Source organism: Mirounga leonina, unplaced genomic scaffold, assembly GCF_011800145.1.
Source record: "Mirounga leonina isolate KUSES-001 unplaced genomic scaffold, KU_Mleo_1.0 Mir_115, whole genome shotgun sequence".
NCBI lineage: Eukaryota > Metazoa > Chordata > Mammalia > Carnivora > Phocidae > Mirounga > Mirounga leonina.
In genome coordinates this window covers 86,635,786-86,657,245 of record NW_023270268.1, presented here as the reverse complement: position 1 = coordinate 86,657,245, position 21,460 = coordinate 86,635,786, and the positions used below count along the sequence as shown (strand labels likewise).

General features: G+C 45.2%; 1 protein-coding gene across 1 annotated transcript in view; it reads right to left on the bottom strand.

Moving 5' to 3' along the window:
* Nucleotides 1-21,460, bottom strand: part of SLC12A8 (solute carrier family 12 member 8) — a 124,579-nt gene that overhangs the window by 88,260 nt on the left and 14,859 nt on the right. The window lies entirely within an intron of this gene.

The following is a 21,460-nucleotide window of genomic DNA, read 5'->3' as shown; positions in this document are numbered from 1 at the left end:
AGCATCTGACTCTTGATTTCTGCTCAGGTCATGATCTCAGGGTCATGAAATTGGGCTCTCGCTGGGTGTGGAGCCTGCTTAAGATTCTCTCTTCCTCTGTCCCCCACCCCAACTCATACTCTCTCTTAAAAAAAAAAAAAAAAAAGCAGCAGCTACTAGAAGATGACCTCCATCAAAATGAGACAGCTGATCAGAATGACATAGGATTCAGAAACAGGAGATCCAACAGAGAAGAAAGATAAAGGAGGGTGAATGGAGATCCCGGGCTGACAGCTGTGCTCATGAGTACAGGGTGACCACCTAGACAGAAGCAATGTGACTACATGTTGAGGGCCCTTGTCACCAAGCTCCCTGGAGTCACCGCACCTAATTTTTAACCTGAGGTCAGAACACTGGGATGAGCCTCTCTGAGTCATGTGTTTGGTTCACCTTGACCATGAACTTGATCATGAAGTTGCTGCTCTCCCCTCTTCAGCCTACTGCGTCACACCATGAACTGTTCTGTTTGACCTGTTGCCAAGGGCTAAGGATGACAATGAGGAGCTCAGACATAGAAACGGAGAGCGGTTCTGTCCCCCAAAGCATCCCTCCAGATATTTAGTACCTGACACATATCACAACCCTGGGAAAGACAGGGACCTGAAGAACCAAAAGTCAGACTGATTACTTCTGGTGAGGACGAAGGGAGATGCACCTGGGGAGGAGCAGCAGGGAGCTCTCGTGGGACTAGCAACCTTCTATTTCCTAACCTGGGCACTAGTGACATTCTGCTGTTCTTTAACCGGCATGTATGTGTTATATACTCTTTTTTCGCAATATGTTTTAGAATAAAATAACTTTTAAGGAGGTAATTCTAATGTAAATATTGGAAGCATTAATGTTCTCCCTCCTGTTTAGAGATATCCCCTTCCATGTTCTTTCTCTGCAAAGTGCTGCACTTCATTTTACAGAGAAAAACATAATTGTTTATCTTTATGAAGTTAGAGATCCATGTTGTGAGGTGTGGGTACACCTTCCGCAAAAACTTTGAGAATCTCCTTTGCATATTCACAGTTCCAGGCATAAATTATATCACCTCAAAAAAGGATGTGAAGACCTGATGAAATCAAGTCAAGAACCAGAAGTCCCCCATCTCTGGCTGAAGGCCCAAGTCTGGAATCCCAACAGTCTTAGGAGGCATCAAGTGTAGGGATCGAGAGTTTGGGCTCTGGAGCTGGACTATCTGGGTTTGAGTCCCACCTCTACCAACAAGGCAACTGTAGGCAGGTGCTTACTATGTACAGCCTCAGCCTCTCCATTTGTAAAATGGGAATAACCATAGTACCTACCTCTCGTTGTAAGAAGTAAATGCACTAACACACGTCCAATACACAAACCAAAGCCTGATGTATACTGAGTGCTCAATAAATGTTGGTTATTATTATTACTATTATACAGATAAGCACCTGTCTTACTCTGCCTGGCAGCGATCTCTCTACAAAAGAAGTTATTTCCGGGGCGCCTGGGTGGCTCAGTCGTTAAGCATCTGCCTTCAGCTCAGGTCATGATCCCAGAGTCCTGGGATCGAGCCCCGCATCAGGCTCCCTGCTCTGTGGGGAGCCTGATTCTCCCTCTCCCCCTTTCTTCTGCTCCCCCTGCTTGTGTTCCCTCTCTCGCTCTCTCTCTCTGACAAATAAATAAATAAAATCTTTAAAAAAAAAAGTTAATTTCCATCAAAGAGTCTAGGGATGCAGGGACTCGCTGTGGTCAGTCCTTCTCTTCATGGCCTCCTGGTGTTCCGCAATGACCAATGACCACCATCATCAAATCAGCCGCTGCTCCCAGATGCGGGGGGTGGGGAGGGGGAGATGAAGCAGGTGGTGTTTGGAAGAAATTATCTAAGCCTTTTCACACTCAGGATTGAGACATGATTCCCTAAAAATGGCAAGCTTGGCTTGCAGGTGGGCTGTCGAACGACAGAGCTGCCTCCCTCACCAACTAGCATCATAAGGAGCCTCCCCAAGGCCGCGTCAGCACACAGGTGTGAGCCATGGCTCACTGTAAACACAGGTTGCACGTGAGACTCAGGGCCACAACGGGGTACGGGGCAAACAGCACTGGATGGGACACTGGGAGAAGTGGCTTCCAACTGAGGCTCTGTGTGACTCAGCAAAGGCCACTCGACCTCGCTATTCCTCACCCACAGAATCAGGCACATCGTCCCCTGATCTAGTGCATACATAAACTTTTCAAGCCTAAATCATCAATGCTGCCCGATTCTGCAAAAAGCCTCCAAAAGCCTGCTCATTACATCTACAATGGATCAAGTCTTTAACTGAATAGCCACTAACTTTTATTCATCATGGCAAGATTCAACATACCCAAGTTCAGGGAATCTAAGCGCATGTCGGTTTGGCCTTAAATACCATTGAATTCATGCAGGGGGAAAGGGAGGTCAGTCATGGGACAGTGAGGCTTCTGAAAACACAGCCCATCATCCAAAACTGATTTCAGCACTGGTGCTTGCCTGCTTGGGTTTCCATCCCCATGTCTAGGCAGAGCCTGTAACAATGTTATCACTTTCTAAAACATATGCCTAAACTAGTTCCTATTGCAGACAACTGGCAGGTGCCCAGTTAATAGATTATTCCATCAGACAGTTGAATGCATTGGCCAATGGTCAAAAATGAGATCACTGCAATCCTATGTGTTGTAACTGGAAAGCCTAATGAAAAACAATTGTCTATTTTTTAACAAATAGGAATCCATATTCCCATACCCCCTAATTTGCCTTGCTTGGTGTGTGGTTCAGGAGCAAAGGAAGATCTTGTGCAAGGTCAAGTTGGCTTTGCTCTTTGACTCATTTGTTGTGCGTTTGACTGTCCATGCATGTTTCACATCAGCAAATCCCCAACCGGATTCCAGCTGACCTGTAGGAATTTCTGACCAACATTTGCCAGATCCCCAGTCTTTCTCTCAAACCTGCACAGTCGGAAAGAATGGGTCAGGAGACTCCTGTCCCAGCCATCTGGACCCACATGCTCCGTGGATATGCATAATATGAAGCACATGTACTTTCTAAAAAAAAAAAAAAAAAAAAAAATTTCTTTTTTTTGTCTTTTCTAAGGGCTACGGAGCTGTTACTACCAGAGCCCATGGCGTCCTTCCAGCATGCAGGCATTCCCAGACAAAACTATCCCTGCTTCCTGCTGCAGGTGAGACCTGCATGCTGACTTGCACCAGGGATTCATCTCTGCTCTTTGGTCAAGTCTTTAATGCTTCCCCAAGCATCTCCACTCCTTGTAAACAAAAAATCCAGGAGGAAAACTTTCAAAGCCAGTTTCTCCTCAGCTGCAACCCTTCCTTCCTTCCTCCTTTCCAAGACGTCTGACTGAACTTGCAACCGGACCCCACCCTGGGCCGGGCCCTCCTCACAAGCATTGTCGTTCCTCCCGCCAGATGCAGACAGAATACCTGAGAACTGTGGCCAAAACAGGAAGGTCGGCGCCTTCGGCATGGAGGCCTGGGGAGTAGCCGTCTCCTAGGTGACTGCAGATAAGAGATGAAGAGGCCAAGGCTTTCCACACCTCCAGTTACATTCCAGAGCCTTTCCCTTGTACACTCAATCTTTCGGATTCATTCTTCATTTAGTCACTCAACAAACATATTGAGCACCTGCTGATATAGAGTCCTGTTCTGGAGTTGGGGACAAAAGGGGACTGAGATGTATCCCTGTCTCCAGAGGCACCTCTGTTGTTGCAATAGGCCACTTGGCAGGGCGGGGGTGGGGGTGGAGGTGGTGCAGGGGCAGCCCTGGGCACCTCAGACTCCTCTGGAGCCCCCAGGGAAACCATCTCTCTGCACTCCCACGCTGATTCTGCCAGCAGAGTCCCTAAGATAACATCATGACAAACAGGGCAAGGGAGGGTTTGGGTAAGGGTCTAGGCAGTAGATCATACGGCCCCCTGAGCCTCACCTCTCCCTGAGCGCCAGCAAGGGCTTCTGGATCTAGGTCTGCGTTTTGGTCCCAAGAACATGTCTTGTCGCAACTGATTGGAAGGTTGGCCACACTAATTGGCATATATGTTGGGCTCTGATCTAGTGCATACATAAACTTTACAAGCCTAAATCATCAATGCTGCCCGATTCTGCAAAAAGCCTCCAAAAGCCTGCTCATTACATCTACAATGGATCAAGTCTTTAACTGGATAGTAACTAACTTTTATTCATCATGGCAAGATCTGTGTTCTGCAAAGGGGGATTAGGGCAGTAATGAGGACCCCAGGCTGGGCCAGAAACCCCAATAGAGTAGCTCATTCAAAGGATCCAGCCATGAATAGATGTAGAGTGAAAGAGAGAAGATCAAAGGAGGAAATGAGGAAATGAGGGAGGGGGGAAAGGAGTCAGAAAGGGACCGGGGAGAGGGAAAAGAAGATTAGAAGTCTGCAAGAAGGCTGCTTCCCATCCCTTTTACCATGGCCACAAATTCCAGCAGGTGGTCTGCTGGCCCCACTAGGGGTCCTGTGGTCCTGGTCCTTTCTGAATTAGCACGACTTTCCAAGGAGTCACCTGAGAAAGTGCAAAACCTCTCAGGCCTGCTAGGGTCAGATGGCCCAAGGCCAACAAGGTAGAGGGCTGAGGGCTAAGTAGCCTGGCTCCCAGACTGGCCTCAGCCCAGCACTCTCCAGGAAGTGGGGGGAGGGTTGCGGACCCAGGAGGGAGCACCAGCTCCTGTCCTGATAGACACCATACCCTGCCCTGACTTGTCTATGGCCGCCGTGCCTGTGGCATTCAGGAACCACTTCAGTATACCTGATTCTGGCTCCTGACCTTGCCTCACAGTCCTCTGGCTCATCTCCTGCCTTCCCCTTCAAGGTCTGACCAGGCATAGGAGGACCCAGCCAAGACTGGCAAGTTCTCGGACCCCCTGGATCTAAAGGCAGAGGGGAGCAGTAACGGACTCGGTGGAGGAGGACGCCTCCACCACCCTCCTCCGAGGGCATGCCAGACCAGGAAGTGCCCGGAAGCACCGCGGAATCGTGCTCTGAAGTCAGGAGCTCTGGGTTCACATTTTGGCGAAGCCACTTCGTATGCCATCTCAGGAAAGTTGCAGAACGCTGGGGGCTTCAATGTTCTTGTCTGTAAAATGGGAATGACCATCTCACCCATATCACTAGGTTGATTCAAGGATCAAATAGGATAATATATGTAAAGTGCCTGACACAACGTTGGTGCTCATTACACGTTTTCTGCATACATCCACACACACAAATAAGCAGGTTTTGTGTTGAGTGTTAGTCAAGTGAGAAAGGCCGAGGAAGAGCCAGTCCTTGCCTTTAGGGGCCAACTGAAGAGGTCCAGTCTCTGCCCTGAGCCTGCTCTCAGGGCAGTGAGTTCTCTGGTCTTTTCTCCAGGGTTCTGCCAGCCTGAGCAGGGTGGCACGTGGCCTCACCACTGCTCGGCTCTTACTCCACTGAGTCTGTGTTAGACAGCAAAACAGATGCTATGAGGACAGGGGTCCTCAACCCTGGGTGCACAGCAGAATCACCTGGAGAGCTAGAAAATACAGACCAATCGGCCCCGCCCAGGGGTGCTGACTGGCTTGGTCTGGGGCGGGGCACCCTAGGTGCTTCTTATGTACTGGCCGGGTTGAGAAGCCCTGGGACAGAGGCTGGGATCAGAGGCTGGAGTCTCATCAGCTATTCCGAGAAGACTTTGCTCCTCTCTGCTGGACCAGGGAGAGCCGGGTACCGAGGCCTGGGTTCTTGGAAATTACTTCCTCTCTGGGCCGCAGTTCCTGCATCTGTGAGATGGAGAAAAGAGCCCTGCCCAGCCTCCCTGACAGGGTCATCTGTGAGGGTCACGCGAGGGGCCGGGTGTGAAGGCTTTCACCCCCTAAGTAAAATGCCAATGCCAGGACACCAGAGACCATTCCACACAAAGGAGTCATGCTTCCTCCCAGCACCTCTGTGGGCAGAGAGGAAACTGAGCAAGCTGCCCTGGGACAAGCCTCCCGAACCCTCAGAGGCCAGAAAACAAACAGCCAGAATCATGACTCCACACAGAGGCCACCCTGGGCACTGCAAGGCCTTCAGGCAAGCCTTGCTCACCGGCCTGGAAAACCCTTCCCGGCAAAGCTCTGCAGAGAGGCCCCTCCCACCACAGGGGGCTGGGAGCCCACGAGGAAGGCTCGGGAAGATGATTCTATAGGGTCACGGTGGTAGCTGGGCCACTGTCTTCCTCTCAGGAGGAGAACGGGGCCCTAGGGAAGATGTTCCACAGCGGGGGCATCTGCAGATGCGCCTTCTTCACCTGCTGGGGCAGAGGAGGTCACAGTCTGGCTTCACCATCTTTCACCCGGTGTGCTCATCCCTGCACAGATACTTACTGACCACCTGCTATATGCCAGGCTCTGTGCATCCCAGGGAGGCCCTAAGCCTTGTCCTCAGTCCCCACAAGGGCGGGCTGACTATGAGTTCCAGAGAAGCAGCCAAAACATTCATGTGTTCATTATATCCTGAATGGAACAGGAAACAGCAGAAAAGATTCTGGGGCGTATTCTTGGGTAAAGAATATTAATTTTAGGGTACCTGCTTTGTATGTTAGGAATTCTGTCAGAGAAGAGGTGTTTTGTTGTTGTTGTTGTTTAAATACAGACCAGTAAAAAATGCCTCCTCTCGTGAATTAAATTCCACCTTAGTAAGTGTGGTGCCGATGCCTACGGAATCGGCCTGCTCTCCCAGGCTCCCTCCAGCTCCCTCCAGGCCCTACGGCTTCCCCGCTTCCCGGAGCCCTGGGCCACCACGCTCCGCGGCCTCCTCCTCATCCGTGGCCTCCTCCTCATCGGCCCCACCGGCACCTTGCTTGAACTCTGATGTTGATCTCTCCCTCGCCCCCACATCCGTGCCTGCTGCCAGATTCCTCCCAGACCCCAGGGCCCGCTGCCACCAGCCAGCCAGCCTCATGGCAGCCATGTCCCTTCCCTCTGCCCCATGTGCACATCGCATGGCGCCCTTTCCTCTGTCTTTAATCTGCCCCTTCTGTCCCATCCCCAGAGGCCTTGCAGCATCACTGCTTTCCTGAGTCACCCAAACAGCCTCTCAAAGAAGTTTCCTGCCTCCACGCTCCATCCCTATCTCAAGCCTCTGATTTTGTCCATACTGTGGCCAGAGCAATTTTTCTAAAATATAAAATTGATGTCACATTTCTCACTGCCCCAAGATAAAGCCCTAGGCCCTGTCTTGTGGCAGCCCAGGCTTTCAGGAGCTGTCTCCACCTGGTCCACCTGCCCCTCCTCACACTCCAGGCTCACTCTCTCGTTTTCCCAAGCACAGCAGCCTTTTGAGTCTTTGCATAAACTGCAAGATGTGCTTCCTTCTCTTCTTCCTCTGGCTAAATCCTATACTCCCTTAACACTCAGAGCTCGGAGGTTATCTGCTCTGGAAGACCTTTCCTTTCTCAGGCTGGATTGGGAGTCCCCCTGGAAACCCTTGTCACAGGACTTGTCACTACTTAGTAACTGTTTACTTGTCTGGATCTCCTATGACACTGTAAGCAGTTGAAATGAAAGAAACGGTGTGAACAAATCTCAAAGATACAGTGGGTGAAAAAAGCAAATTGCAAAATAATTTATTCATCCACTATTTAATATTTACCAAGTGAAAGGGTCCATGCAATATGACAAAATGTATGTAAAACTTTCAGACACTGAGTGGCTCAGTCAGTTAAGCGTCTGACTCTGGATTTTGGCTCAGGTCATGGTCTCAGGGTCATGAGATTGAGCCCCAAGTCGGGCTCCACGCTCAGTATGGAATCTGCTTGAGACTCTCTCTTCCTCTCCCTCTGCCCCACTACCCAACACCCCCCAAAATAAATAAATAAATCTTAAAAAAACAAACTTTCAAACACTAAACAATAGTAGAGATCATATGGTATCTACATATGTTAGAAAAATCAAAACACATGGGAAGGACAAATAGCCTCAGGATCGTGGTCCCCTGGGGGAGAAAAGAGAGTGGAGAAGAAAGTAGAGCTTAAACTGTATCTATAATGCCTTATACATGTTTATTTTTAAGAGAGTTCTGAAGCAAAACCGGTAAAATATCATCCATTAAATTTGGGGGATGGATAGATGAGAATCTGTTATCTTATTTCATATATATTAGAAATATTTCATCAGTGCATTTTTAAAATTTTTAATAAGGAACCAGAGTCTCTAATGCCCTCGTTAACATCCCTGGGGGTCTGAGCACCCCGCTGTGGCTGCCCGCCCCAACCAAGCTCCACGGGCCTGGCGGCCACATCACCCAAACAGGAATGCAACCTGGTGTTGTAAACATGTTTATCCTCACTTTCACTGAGGAGAAAACTGAGGTTCAGAATATATATCCTTGCTCGAGACCACCAGAAGCTCCCAGATTTCAGACAAAGCTTCATGTACAATTCCTACTATTTCATCCAAGAGAGAGTACTTAGGTCAAACAGAGTGTGGTAGAGAGAATGCCAAAAGTAGGAGCAGGGCTGCATTCATATGTATTTATGACCCAGTGAGTGGATATGTTTCTGGGAAGAAGAGGGTTCAGGAAGGTGCAGAGTTGGAGATACAACCAAACAAGTAATTTGGGGCTAGGCTAATGAATGCAAACCTACTGGGTTTGGACTCTGTCCTATAACAATAGAAAGCTGCTGGAGAGGGGCACCTGGGTGGCTTAGTCGGTTAAGCATCTTGGCTCAGGTCATGATCCCAGGGTCCTGGGATCGAGTCCCGTATTGGGCTCCCTGCTCCATGGGAAGCCTGCTTCTCCCTCTCCCTCTGCCTGCCGCTCCCCCTGCTTGTGCTCTCTCTCTCTGTCAAATAAATAAATATAATAAAAATTTAAAAAAAAAAGAAGAAGAAGAAGAAGAAGAAGGCTGCTAGAGAGTAACATAAGCAAAGCACTGTTTTAGGAAAAGTAATCTGGCTTCAGTGGGTGGGTTGCCCATAGGAGATGGATAGAGTCAACCAAAGGGAAGCTCCTGGAAGGATAAATTCAGATTTGGAAATCATCTAAGTGTCCCAAAAAGAAATGGCTTCTAAGGCGAGAGCTGGGGGTTTGAAAAGGATAGGAGAGTTTAAGCTACACAGAGAAATAAAAGTTCACTCCAAACTTTCCAGACTTGGAGAAATGGGGTAGACATTTGGGAGATAAACTAGTTATTTGCTTATTGAGCTTTTTTTTTTTTAAGCTTGGGGGGTGGGGTTAAGGAGAAGAAGGTAAATAAAGGGAGGAGGAAGACACGAAGACTTCAGCTTTGCTTGTCTTTAATTCAAGATGATGCTCACACATCCAGGGAGAGATCGAATGGCAGTTGGTGACATGGGAGCTAAGTCCCAGAAAGCTGGAGAAGCAGATGAGAGCGACCTGAGCAGCACGAGCGGCGCGGAAGGATCTGTCTGGAGAAGGGTGCACAGGCTAAAGTGGCCTTGTCGGCTGACCCGTGGTCCCCTGCCTGCATCCAGGGACAGGAAGGCTAAGAAGAGAGCCAAGGCAGCGTTGTGTTGGAGAGGAAATGGGAAGAGACTGATGCAAATCAGCACAGGTGGTTGCCGTAGACTGAAGGTTCGTGTCCCCCCAAATTCGTATGTTGAATCCTAATCCCTAGTGCGATGGTATTTGGAGGAGGACCCTTCGGAGGTAATGAGGACATGAGGGTGGAGCCTTCTTGAATGGGATTAGTGTCCCCCTAAAGGAGGCCCCAGAAAGCTTCCTTGCCCTTCCACCACGTGAGGACAGAGTGAGAAGACAGCCTACTACAAACCAAGAAGCGGGCCCTTGCCAGACACTAAATCTGCCCGCACCTTGATCTCAGACTTCCAGCCTCCAGAACTGTGAGAAATCAATGTCTGTTGTTTAGAAGCCCCCCAGGCTCAGGTATTTTGTTGTAGCAGCCTGAATGGACCGACACAGTGGTCAGTGGCACAAAGGGGGTCAAGAATAAGAAATGAGCAGGGCGCCTGGGTGGCTCAGTCGTTAAGCGTCTGCCTCCGGCTCAGGTCGTGATCCCAGGGTCCTGGGATCGAGCCCCACATCGGGCTCCCTGCTCTGCGGGAAGCCTGCTTCTCCTTCTCCCACACCCCTTGCTTGTGTTCCCTCTCACTGTGTCTCCCTCTGTCAAAAAACAAATAAAATCTTTAAAAAAAAAAAAAAAAGAGTAAGAAATGAGCAAAGGTTCTGGCTTTGAAAGGTCAGGGGGACCTCAGGTACAGCAATTTCAGCAGATGGCCAAGGCAGGCACGCTTGACCCTTGATCTTTTTATAGCTCCCAAACAGTGAGCTGGTTTTCTTACAGCCAGTACAAGGCAGAACCAGATCCCCCCCCAACTAGACTTGGCCGAGAAGAGCCCAGGCCTGCCCCTGCTGTGCACTGAGCAAGAGGCATGTCCCGCGGAGGGCAGAGCAGAGCGTGCAGGGAGCCAGGCTGGAGACTACAGACCCACACTAAGTCAGAGTCTTTCTAGATAACGAAAAAGTGAAGTTTGGAGATGCATAATTTCATTTTTAAATGCAGAACATAGAATTAAAATGTGCCACATGTCACTTTATTTTCTAAAATGTATTTTATCTATATTTGCCTGACTTCTATGGCAATAAAATCATTTTGGCATGACACACATCTTACATAAATGAAAATATAATCCAACAAAATGGCATTTTAGGAGCTTTAAGCCAAACAAATGTTTGAGAGGGCCTTGTTTAAATTAAGTTGCCATGCTATTTAGCTTTTCACAGTGATATAGCTGTGTCTCCAGGGAACCTTGTGCAATGATGCTGTTCTGGAAGAGACCGGATGGGAGCGGGGAGACGAGAGGTCGGGAAACGGAGGCAAGGAGTAAGATCCACGAGCAGTTTGGAGACGAAATGAGAGACACGACATAGTGGCTTGGGATGGAAGGATGAGGTATGACCCAGGGGTTTGAGTGAAGGGAAGGGTGTGCCAGGTGAAAGACATCAGACTAAATGAAAGTCTGCACCCTGACCGTGAGACCCCCAACCCCTTCTCCCCCCTACCTCCGTCCTGTTCCCAGCACTGTGGCAGCCAGGCACGCCCGTGGCAGGAGAGTTCTCTGGAGGACATTACCTGCACCAGAGGAAAGGCCTACAGAAACTGGCAGCGGGGAGTCTCAGGTGAAACAGCCCAGTGCGCCACGTGACCATCCCACAGTGACGCCTCCCGTCACAGCCATTCCCTCCTCTGCACACAGAACTTCCATGGACCAGCCGGCTGGCCGGTGCCCTCTCATTAAGCATGCACGGACAGCCAGGGACTATCAGACATTGAAGAAAGCTCGCAGCAATTAACGCAGAGAACAAAACAAAATGACAGAAACAAGCGCAGAAAAAACAGACAACGTAGGCAGCAGAAGAAAATTTTGCAAGAAAATAAAACTCCTATAAGTTATAGCCTGAAAGAATCAAAAGGAGATACTACACTCATGAAACAAGAACAGGCTATGATTTTGGAACTGACGATTGGAGAACAAGGGAGAGCTCCTGGGAAATTAAGGCTAGTCAAAATGAAAAATTCAGTATATCAGAAATAAAGTTGAGGAACTCTCCCCTAAAGTAGGGATGGAAAAAAGGAAGAAGCTAGAGAAGAGAGAAGATTAAAATAATAATAACAGGAGATTCAAGCCAGGAGTTCTAACATCCAAGTAATCAGAATTCAAGGAAAAAAATAGAAATTTAAAAAAAAGAGAGAGGGGCGTGTGGGTGGCTCAGTCCGTGAAGCATCTGCCTTCGGCTCAGGTCATGATCCCAGGGTCCTGGGATCGAGTCCCACATGGGGCTCCCTGCTCAGCGGAGAGTCTGCTTCTCCCTCTCCTCCCTGCTCATGCTCTCTCTCGCTGTCTCTGTCTCTCTCTCTCAAATAAATAAATAAAATCTTAAATAAAAAATTAAAAAAAGAGAAAACACAACATAAGAATAAAAAAAAAAAAGAGAAAACAAAGGGGAAGAAATTGTCAAAGAAATAATGGAAAATTCCAGATTGAAAGTACCCCAGGTCAATGAATAGCAATTTTCATTATGAAATGTTAGAACTTCAAGGGAAAAGGGAAGATCCTAAAGCACTTGAAGAAGAGAAAGAGGTCACTTAGCCAGAGCAGAAATCCAAATAGCACCAGACTCCTGGATTCCGCTGAATGCCAGAAGGTAGAGCAGTGACTTCGAAATTCTAAGGGAAACAATTTTCAGCCTAGATTTTTCTATCTCCTACTAATCACACGTGGCAGTGGAAAAGGGACATTTTGCCTAAGAGACAGAAGAGGATAATCTGGGACCTAGACAGTGGGGACAACATCTGGGAGCAGTGAGGACAAGTACCAGCACAACAGCTGTGGGCCTGGCCTGAGATCGTCCATCCAGAAGAGAGGTGAGGATAGGGTCTCCAAGAGAAAAATGTGACACAGGGAGAACTGGGAAAAAAATGCCTGTACGTATTTAAAAGCTGGATGGATTTTTTTTTAATGGTGATTTTTATAAACTAGAAAATAAAGTAAATTAAAAAAAAAAAAACAAAACCCACAGTGCAGTGGATTGAATGGTGGGCCCCAAAAAGACATGTCCACAAACTAATCCTAGAAAACTGTGAGTGTGGAAAAAAAGGTCTTTGCAGATGTAATTAAGTAAAGGATCTGAAGATGGGATCATCCCAGATTATCCAAATCGGACCTATTTCCAACGACAAGCTGTCCGCATGAGGTACTCAAGGGGAGGCAAGAGGAGGAGAAGGCCATGTTACCACAGAGGCAGGGATGGGAGCAGTGTGGCCACAAGCCAGGGAACGCCTGGAGGCCTCAGAAGCTGGAGGAGACAAGGAAGGATTCTCCTGAGGGAGAGAAGCGTGGCCCTGCCAACACCTTGCTCTCCCAGTACTGGCCTCCAGAACTGTGAGCTGCTAGGTTTCTGCTGTTTTAAGCCACCCAGGTCGTGGTGATGTGTCAAAGCAGCCCTAGGAAACTAATACGCAGAGTAAGCTCAATTTCAGGAAAAGCTGAAAGATATACAAAAAAAAAGTCATCAGAGTATGCAATTTGGCTCAAAAGCGAGTATCTTTATGCTTCAATTACATATAAAAATTAACTTTAAGAGAACAAATGACGTATTAGAAAAAATTTCTCAACATATACAACAAACACTAATAAAAGCTAAATAAATATTTGTTTTATTCTGAATTACTTGTTAAGGTAGAAGTGCTACAGATCATTAAAAAGGAAGATAGCACAAAGGAAAAATAGGGAAAGATTATAAATAAATTGAAGAAAAATAAATATAAGTGGCAAAAAAAATAAGAATAAAATAATTCTCATTAATGATTTAAGAAAAACCATTTTTTTAAAAAAGGAGCAAAAGTTTTGCCCATCACTTTGCAAAAATTTAGAAGACTGAACATATCCAGTATTGTACAGGGTACAGGGAATCAATAACTCTTATATACTGTCAGTGGGAGTTCAGAATGGAACAACTTTATCAGAAGGCAGTTTGGCAGAACCTAACAAATTTAAAATGTGCTTGACCTTTGTCCTATTAAGTCTGTTTATAAGCCTTGATCCTATAGGAATAAGCTTTAAATTTTGCACAAGGATAGTCATGTCTGCAATACTTCTAATAGCAACAAACTGGGAAAAAACCTAAATAGCCATCAATAAATTAATGTTTAAATATAAAGTATTTTATGGGGCGCCTGGGTGGCTCGGTTGGTTGGGCGACTGCCTTCGGCTCAGGTCATGATCCTGGAGTCCCAGAATCGAGTCCCATATCGGGCTCCCTGCTCGGTGGGGAGTCTGCTTCTCCCTCTGACCCTCCTCCCTCTCATGCTGTCTCTCATTCTCTCTGTCTCAAATAAATGAATAAAATCTTTAAAAAAAATAAATAAATAAATAAAATAAATAAATAAATATAAAGTATTTTAGATTTGTAATATGGAATATTATGTAGGTATCAAAAAGAATGAGGGAATCCTAAATGTACTGACATCACAGGATGCCCATGATATATCATTGAGTGGGAGAGGAAGAAGAGCAAAACAATAGAATCTAATTACATTTTTACAAAAAACTATGTTGTATGTGTTTATGTATGTGCACATGTACTTGTATGTGTGTAGAAAATATACTGGAAAGGTATTTACCATTCTCCCTCTGGGGAATAGGAGCAGGAGAATAGAGTAAGGGAGGGCACTTTCACTTTTTATTTTATATTTCCGTATTTTTTTTTAATTCTTATAATATTAAACGTTTTGTCTCTGAAATAAAGGGGAAATATAATTTCATTTAAGTATTAAAATTTTTTTCTGATTTTAAAATTAACTGTTGCAGCTTAAAAATGTGTCTTCAAATTCTTTAAATGAGTGCCGGACTAAGTGACTCACTCCTAACAAAGAGATTGTGACAGAAGCGTGGCTACGTGACTTCTGAAGCTAGATCATGTGAAGGATAGAGCACGTGCTCTCTGATTGTTTGCTCTCAGGGAGGCCAGCCACTGCATGACTTGGGGACAGGTAAGCAGCTCTCGGGGAAAAAACTGCATGGAGAGGGATGGAGGCTTCCCACCAACCACCACCGCCTGGCTCGCCAGCCAGCTTCTCCAGCCCCTGTCCAGCCTTCAGACGGCTGTAGCCCCTGCTGACATGTGACTGAACCTCACGACAAACCCAGCACTATGACCACCAGCCACGCCATACCGAAATCCCTGGCCCACAGAAAAGGCAAGAAATAGTACCTGTTTACTGTTGTTTTGTGCCACTACATTTTGGGGTGATTTGCTCCAGAGCAGTAGCTAGCTAATGCCTGCACCAAGCTCCCTGGGGAGGGTAGAAGTGTGAAAACGAAGTGAAGGAGGAAACTTTGTTTTCTTACTTTCCACATTTTTACTTTATACATTCCAGGCCTGTTTAGATTTCTTTAGTCTTTTATATCTAAATAAAGGGATAGAAATAAAGTGAGGCTTAAGTGTATTTTTAAAACATTCTTTCCCTGATTTTAAAAGTAACACTAATGACAAAGGACAGAGTTGCAGGCCTGCCACCACACCACCTCAGCACTCATTAGAAAGCGACGGTAACCAAGACAAACAGAGCTCTAGAACAGAGCGGGGACCCCAGAAATAGACACACACAAGTATAGTCAATGGATTTTGACAAAGGAGCAAAGGCAATGAATGCACTCTTTTCAACAAATGATGCAACAACAGGACAACCACAGGCAAAAATAAATCTGGACACTGACCTTACATCCTTCACAAAAATGGACTGGAAATGGATCATAGACTTCAATGTAAAACACAAAACTATAAAATGTCTAGAAGACAACATAGGAGAAATTCTACATGACCTTTGGCTTAATAATGAGTTTTTTGGGTACAACACCAAAAGCATGATCCATGAAAGAACAATAATGATGTTAGATTTCATTACAATTAAAAACTTCGGCTCTGCAAAAGACACTGTTAAAAGAATAAAAGGACAAGCCACAGGCTGGGAGGCAGTATTTGCAAGACCTCTATTGATAAAGGGCTTGTGTCCAAAATATACAAAGAATTCTTAAAACTCAACAATAAGAAAACAACCAGGTTAAAAAATGGTCAACAGACCTGAACAGACACCTCACCGAAGATGATCTGCAGATATCAAACAAACATATGAAAAGATGCATACTATCATATGTGATTATTGAATTGCAAATTAAAACAAGGAAATGCTACTCTTAAAGATACATATTAGAGTGGCTAGTATCCAAGAAACTGACAACAGCCAACACTGGCGAGGATGTGGAGCAACAGGAACTCTCATTAGTTGCTGGTGGGAATACAACATGGCACAGCTGCTTTGGAAGGCAGTTTGGCAGTTTCTTAGAAAGGTATTTATTCAAATGGGTTAAAAAGTTAAATCTTCACAAAACCTGCACACAAATGTTTACACAAGTTTTATTCATAATTGCCAAAAACTGGAAGCAACCAAAATGTCCTTTATTTAGATGAATGAATACAAAAAAAAAAAAACAAACCTGAGTTACATTACACAATAAAATATTATCCAGTGATAATAAGATATGAGCTGAAAACTTCCAAACTCTTTCTATGGGGCCAGCGTTACCTTGATTCCAAAACCAGAAAAAGACCCCACCAACAGGGAGAAGTACAGACCAATATCCCTGAAGAACATGGATGCAAAAATTCTCACCAAAATACTAGCCAATAGGATCCAACAGTACATTAAAAGGATTATTCACCATAACCAACTGGGATTTATCCCTGGGCTGCAAGGTTGGTTCAACATCTGCAAATCAAGCAATGTGATGCAATACATTAATAAAAGAAAGAAAAAGAACCATATGAACCTTTCAATAGATTCAGGAAAAGCATTTGACGAAGTACAGCATCCTTTCTTGATCAAAACTCTTCACAGCGTAGGGATAGAGAGTACATACCTCAATATCATAAAAGCCATCTATGAAAAACCCACAGCAAATATCATTCTCAATGAGGAAAAACTGAGAGCATTTCTCCTAAGGTCAGGAACACAGCAGGGATGTCCACCAACACCACTGCTATTCAACACAGTACTAGAAGTCCTAGCCTCAGCAATCAGACAACAAAAAGAAATAAAAGGCATTTGAATTGGCAAAGAAGTCAAACTCTCACTTTTTGCAGATGACGTGATACTCTATGTGGAAAACCCAAAAGACTCCAACCCAAAATTGCTAGAATTCATATAATAACTCAGCAAAATGGCAGGATATAAAATCAATGCACAGAAATCAGTTGCATTTCTATACACCAACAACGAGACAGAAAAAGAGAAATTAAAGAGTTGATCATATTTACAGTTGCCCCCAAAACCACAAGATACCTAGGAATAAACCTAACCAAAGAGGCAAAGGATCTATATTCAGAAAACTATTGAACACTCATGAAAGAAATTGAGGAAGACACAAAGAAATGGAAAATGTTCCATGCTCATGAATTGGAAGAATAAACATTGTGAAAATGTCTATGCTACCTAGAGCAATCTACACATTCAGTGCAATCCTTATCAAAGTACCATCAACTTTTTTCACAGAGCTGGAACAAATAATCCTAAAATTTGTATGGAACCAGAAAAGATCCCAAACAGCCAAAGGAATGCTGAAAAAGAAAACCAAAACTGGTGGCATCACAATTCCAGACTTCAAGTTCTATTACAAAGCTGTAATCATCAAGACAGTATGGTACTGGCACAAAAACAGACACATAGATCAATGGAACAGAACAGAGAGCCCAGAAATGGACCCTCAACTCTATGGTCAACTAATCTTCGACAAAGCAGGAAAGAATGTCCAATGGAAAAAAGACAGTCTCTTCAACAAATGGTGTTGGGAAAATTGGACAGCCACATGCAGAAGAATGAAACTGGACCATTTCCTTACACCATACACAAAAAGAGACTCAAAATGGATGAAAGCCCTAAATGTGAGACAGGAGTCTATCAAAATCCTAGAGGAGAACACAGGCAGCAACCTCTTCGACCTCGGCCTCAGCAACTTCTTGCTAGATACATCACCAAAGGCAAGGGAAACAAGGGTAAAAATGAACTACTGGAACTTCATCAAAGGAAGCAGTTGACAAAACCAAAAGACAACCAACAGAATGGGAGAATATATTTTCAAATGTCTTATCAGATAAAGGGCTAGTATCCAAAATCCATAAAGAACTTATCAAACTCAACACCCAAAGAACAAATAATCCAATCAAGAAATGGGCAAAAGACATGAACAGACATTTCTCCAAAGAAGATATACAAGTGGCCAACAGACACATGAAAAAATGCTCAACATCACTCGGCATCAGCGAAATACAAATCAAAACCACAATGAAATACCACCTCACACCAGTCAGAACGGCTAAAATTAACAAGTCAGGAAATGACAGATGTTGACGAAGATGTGGAGAAAGGGGAACCCTCTTACACTGTTGGTGGGAATGCAAGCTGGTGCAGCCACTCTGAAAAACAGTACGGAGGTTCTTCAAAAAGTTGAAAATAGAGCTACCCTATGACCCAGCAATTGCACTACTGGATATGTACCCCAAGATATAAATGTAGTGATCTGAAGGGGCACCAGCACCCCAATGTTTATAGCAATAATGTCCACAATAGCCAAACTACAGAAAGAGCTCAGATGTCCATCGACCGATGAATGGATAAAGAAGATGTGGTGTGCATATGTGTGTGTGTATACACACACATATGCACACACACACACACACTGGGATATTACTCAGCCATCAGAAAAATGAAATCTTGCCATTTGCAATGACATGATGGAACTAGAGGGTATTATGCTAAGTGAAATAAGTCAATCTGAGAAAGACAATTATCATATGATCTCACTCATATATGGAATTTAAGAAACAAAACAGAGGAGCAGAGAAGAGCGGAAAAAATCAAACAAGATGAAATCAGAGTGGGAGACAAGCCATAAGAGACTCTTAATCATAGGAAACAAACTGAGGGTTGCTGGAGGGGAAGGGGTGGAGGGATGGGTTAACTGGGTGATGGACATTAAGGAGGGCATGTAATATAAAGAGCACTGGGTGTTATATAAGACTGATGAATCACTGACTTCTACCTCAGAAACCAATAATACTTATATGTTAATTAGTTGCATTTAAATTAAATAAATAAACAAATAAATAAGAAGTAAATAAAAATTTTTTTATTATCTTCTGTTACTCACCATATATTACATCATTACTTTTTGATGTAGTGTTCCATGATTCATTGTTTGCGTATAACACCCAGTGCTCCATGCAGAATGTGCCCTCTTTAATACCCATCACCAGGCTAACCCATCCACCCACCCTCCAGAAGAAAACAAAATTTAAAAAACAAAAACATTATGCTAAATAAAAGAAGCCAGCTACAAAAAAAATAAGCTATCAAGTCACCTTGCATGCATACTGCTTAGTGAAAGGAGCCAGTCTGAAAAGGCTACATACTGTATGATTCCAACTGTGATGGTCTAGAAAAGGCAAAACAAGAGAGAGAGCAAGAAGATCGGTGGTTGTCAAGAGTTCGGTGGGCGGGGGGGTGGGGTGTGTGAATAAGCGGAGCACAGGAGTTCTGGCGCATTAAGCTGTTCTGTATGATACTGTAATGGTGGATACACGTCATTATTATTTGCAAGCGCTCACAGCACTGCACAACACGCAGGGTGGATCCTAATCTAAACCATGGACTTAGGCAATACTAAGCTATCAGTATTGGTTCCCCACCTGTAATGAACATGCCACAGGAATGCAAGATGTTAATAGGAGCGGGGAAAGACATGGGAAACTCTGCACCATCTGCTCCATTTTCTATAAACCTAAAACTGCTCTACAAAATACAGTTTATTCATTTTTTTAAGCAGCGCTAATCAACTGACAGAAAAGTAGAAATAAAATAACACAGCCACCCATTATCTCAGCAGAAAGACAGTCTGTGTTGACACTTAGGCATAGTTCCTTCCAGTCCTTTTTCCAACCTTTTTTCAAATGGAACAGAATAGAGAACCCAGAAATGGACCCTCAGCTCTATGGTCAACTAATCTTCAACAAAGCAGAAAAGAATATCCAATGGAAAAAAGACAGTCTGTTTGCATGTCATTTTTCCAAAGAGCTGAAATCATTCTGCTAAATCCATTCTGAAGGTTTATGGTCTAGTTTTAGTTTGGATTTTTAACTGCAAAGAAAGTAGCACATATAAAACATCAGTGATACCAAAAACAGATCCGAGAGGGGCCAGTTGCCATGGAAATGATTGAAAATACATTTCACTTCACACTACACCCTGCTAATGTACTGACCAGAAAGAAGGAGAAATACTTGGAGTAACAGGAGAGCAGCCAAGATAGCTTCTAAACGAGAAGGAAACACATCAGCCTAGCGAGGTTTCAAAGAGGCCAGGAGTATCACCCTGCAATTTAATGAGTTATGCTCTTTCAGCAACCACGCGGATGGGGGGAGAAAGCACCCAGGAATGGGGGACTGAGGTAGACTCCCTCGCCTCCACTGACAGTTAGTTTGACAGCCAAGCAGCCAGCAGGTCTCCCTCCGGATGTGGGCTTGTCTCTACATTTGGTGCAAAGCCAGGAAACAAATCACTCCTCCCCTCCAATGGAGATACTCCAAATGTTTAGCAAGCTGCAAGGCCCAGGAGCCAAGGGATGGTTTGGACACTGCACTGACTGGCCCTTAGCATTGGAGCGGGTCCTGGGGGCACCCCTCCTGCACAAGGGTTAACCCTTCAGATGCTGTGTCCTGGGCAGTCTGGAGGTTCTGGGAGAGGGATCAGGATGCCAGAGTGTAGGGGGCACTCGGGGAGCTCAGGGGAGTGACGAGTTTCCAACAGAAGAATTTTAAGCTATGAAAAACTAGTGAGGCCTGAGTAGTGTGTACCAACTGAATTCTGAATGTCCTGCAACCACTGTTTCTTACGAAAGACGAGGGTGTTTAGAACACATGTCGGGCAGCCTTCGTGGGGGAAAGCAGAGCTACGATCACAAGAAGACAGCTGGGAGTGTGAAGACAGGCACCGCTTCCCAGCTCAGAAAGGGCGTAGCCGTAGAGTTGAATAGATCCAGTTTCATTCCCAGCTCTGCCCTGCATCACCACGAATGGTATAACCCCCAGTTTCCTCATCTGTAAAATGGGAATCACTGTTCTTCTCTCATGGGGTTATGATAAGGATGACACGTGGTAAGTCACGGGGGCTCCGCACAAGGCCTGGCACAAAAGCAAGTGCTCCCGGGACGCCTGGGTGGCTCAGTTGGTTAAGCGACTGCCTTCGGCTCAGGTCATGATCCTGGAGTCCCGGGATCGAGTTCTGCATCGGGCTCCCTGCTTCTCCCTCTGTCTCTCCGCCTCTCATGCTCTCTATCACTATCTTTCTCAATAAATAAATAAAAATCTTTATTAAAAAAAAAAAGGCAAGTGCTCCCACCATTAGAGATGCTTGTGCTGTGGGTCTTTTTTTTTTCTTTTCTAACCCAGAGGATGGCCCCATTTCCCTTTCCCTTTCCAATGCAGACACCATAAAAAGCCAGAGTCCCCGAGGTGGGAAATATCAGGCAGTTATCTTTTTTCTCCGGCACCCTACGACCAGCCCTGTAATCTGGAGAGGAACAAAGACTTCAGATGCCAAACCAACCCAGATCACAAAGCTACAAAGTTACAGATGCTCTGGATAACAGCATCCTACTCAAAGTGCAAGGATTTAGGCTTAGAGTTGCCAAGCACCATCCAAGCCCAGGAAAACTCAGGGTTAAACAGGGATCCATTCGTTACCAACATAAAACACCATTTCCGAACAGTGCACAGTGTGCCTGTTGTTTATTCCCCTTCTTTAGCTCAGTTAATGGATTCATATTTTTATTTTGGAAAAAATCTGCTACAAAAAAAACTGTAGGTAATCAACCCATATCTGC